This window comes from Ictalurus furcatus, chromosome 18 (genome assembly GCF_023375685.1).
Source record: "Ictalurus furcatus strain D&B chromosome 18, Billie_1.0, whole genome shotgun sequence".
Taxonomy (NCBI): domain Eukaryota; kingdom Metazoa; phylum Chordata; class Actinopteri; order Siluriformes; family Ictaluridae; genus Ictalurus; species Ictalurus furcatus.
The window spans coordinates 20,010,757-20,013,537 of record NC_071272.1 but is presented as its reverse complement, the minus strand read 5'-3'; the positions used below and the strand labels follow the sequence as shown (position 1 = coordinate 20,013,537).

Genomic DNA, 2,781 nt, shown 5'->3' with positions numbered 1-2,781 from the left:
ACAGGTATTCGTAGCTACATTTTTTTTTTTTTTTTTTTTTTTGGATCAACTTTATTTGGAGTTACTGTTACCACCCCGAAGTTGATTATTTTTCTATAACAGCACGTCCCCACATGTTTAGTTCTATGTTATACCACAGAAATTTGTCAATTATTACAGTTTTGTTTTTCAATTAATTAAAGAATGTCACATCATGCTTGTTATCCATGTATAGTTACATAGGAAACTATTTACATGTAATTCCTTTAAAGCTGGACATTGTTGGGGTTTTTTTTTTTGTTGTTGTTGTTTGTTTGTTTTTTTGTTCTTTAGAGCACCCTGCAGTTTACGTTTGATTTTAAATTCAGTGCATGCTGTCTGAAATGCTGCTCTCTGATATTCACATGAAGTCTTCTTTGCTTTTTTACTGTTCCTTTGTGAACTGTTTAAATATCACAGGTTCTTTTAAATGTTATCTTGTGTTGTTGTATTATGTAACAAGTACGTTATGTAACAAATACATCTGTCCTGTGATCACAACTTAAATCACTTTTGTTGTCACGCTTCATGAAGAGCTTTGTTTTTAGGGGCCTGTTTGGCTTTTTCTTCACGAGACCACTAGAGGTCGCTCTAAACCAAGAAAGGAAACCACTTTTTTAACATTTTAACACCCCCCCCCCCCCCCACCAAAAAAAACCCCGGTTTTATCGAGTTGACGTTCAAAGAATTGGCGCAAACAGGATTGAGTTTAGGAGAAATTATGGTTTATTAGTGCTTAATGCTAAGAAGAGAATCACACTGCTTTTATAAGATATTTATCCACTGGAAATACAATTTTATCCAAATCAACTAAATCTATATAAGGTAAAACAAAACTTTTCTGATCCCAATAGAAATCTTTGAGGCAAATTGCTCAACACAATACGAATAACAATAAGTCTATTTGCCCAAAAACAAATAAACAAAATAAACTAAAATACAATAGGTATAAACATATAATAGTAGTAATAGATTTTATTACAGCCTAATTGACTGCACAATGGGAAATGCTGATTTTCAGTTTAGCCAATACTACCATGTCAACTAGCTCATTCTCTCATAATGTCTGGTGCTGATGTTTGCTTTTTTAGTTTCTATATTATAATCTAAATTTTTACTTATAGCCCAATACCTGAGTCTAATGCTATGGAAGAAAGTGATTAAAGATGGAGCTGTCTTTATCAGAGTGATGTCATTTTGTCCATGTTTATAGATGACAGTGTGTCATACAAGTCAAATCTCTTTGGACATGCAGTTTAAATCATGTGAAGTTGGTAAATTAAAACTGAATACGTCTTGGTTGATTGACTACATATAGGAGTAGGGGAGACCGGGGATGATGGTAAGAATTTTTACGTTTATAACAGTACGACTTAGACCACCCAAGATTTGAGCAAATCTTACATCTAGCAAGTCTTCTACAAACTGGTGCAATGTTGTCCATTCTCAGTTGTTCAGTTAGATGTAAATAATTTTCAAGCTCGGGGGGGGCGGGGTTAGCAGAATGGGATGTAATTTAACAGTTAACATTTAAATGAGGGACCATTCAGGCTAACCATGCAAATGCAAATGGAGTATCTGCCAAGCAATATAACAACAAACCAACAAACGCTGACACTATAGCCATTTTCTGTGTTGTAAAAGAATCTGCAGCAGCACTCTTCACATTCGTGCTCAATTTTACAAGTAATTATTGATGCTCACAAGCTGTTTTGTTTTCCTAATCTGAGAGACCAATCGTTTTTAATTAAACATTTTGAACAGTGTCTGTGTGATATACAGTATGTCCTGGATAATTTGCAATAACAGCTCTGAACTCTTTCGGCACTAAATTACAGACAACCTCTGTGCACACAAGTCAGTCGTTTTGACAGGCTTAAAGTGTCTGATGTACCAAAAGTGAACAGCAAAAATATCTGCAATGTTATATTGTGGGGTAAATGACCAAATATATTTAGTATCAACACAGTCTCAATGACCTGGTCAGGAGAGGTGAGTAGGAATGATTTTGTGGAACCAAAAAACAGACAATGTTTCAGAGTCAAGGAACAAAAAGAAACACACCGCCATCCATCACTCCCATTGGGAATGCCAAATCGCTTCGCTTCGAGTTCAGTGTTCTTCAACTTTGTTGCATTGCTCGCCCCACCCACTTGATAAAGGTCGCTTTGCACGTTGTCAATAGTAGTGTTGCCAACTTAGAGACTTTGTTGCTGGATTAGGTGACTTTTTAGACCCTTGTAGTGTCTAGCAACAAAACTAGCGACTGTTTGAGTAGATAATAATGACTGTCCTGCACACAATAGGGCTCTCCAGCTCACATCTCAGCTGATGGTTATATACGAAAGAGCTGGTTCGCTCAACTCACCAATATGTAAAGCCAGTGTTCACTGATCACCACTGTTTGTCCACTTTTTGCTTTAGACTCTCTTCTTGGCAACATTTACAGTAACAATGTAAAAATTGTAAATTCATAATATAAATATATATTGAGAAAATTTTTTATACATTAATAAAATATTCAAATGAGTTATTCTGCAATTTTTTTTTTCCCTTTGTGGCTATTTCCCCAACTGCTCACTGCCAATGCTTCGTTTTGTCTGTGTTCTTGAGAGAAACTGTAGAATGTTGTAAATAGTTAGTTTGTGGTTCCATGACCAAAGATGACTTCTTTCTATAAGAAATAAGTTATAATCTATTATTTTCTATTCTGATAACTCTCTATTCTATTCCGGCTCCTGAGTGGCATGACAGAAAAGCATT

At 35.3% G+C, this 2,781-nt stretch overlaps 1 protein-coding gene across 3 annotated transcripts in view; it reads left to right on the top strand.

Annotated features, from left to right (window-relative positions):
- gpat3 (glycerol-3-phosphate acyltransferase 3) overlaps positions 1–660 on the top strand; it is a 20,105-nt gene extending 19,445 nt beyond the window's left edge. For 2 of the 3 annotated variants that reach the window (XM_053649477.1, XM_053649476.1), the window contains exon 13: positions 1–660. This exon is cut by the window's left edge and continues 930 nt beyond it. The gene's annotated coding sequence lies outside the window, so the exon portion shown is untranslated. The other variant, XM_053649475.1, reaches the window with a different exon arrangement.
- The last annotated feature ends 2,121 nt before the right edge of the window (positions 661–2,781 follow it).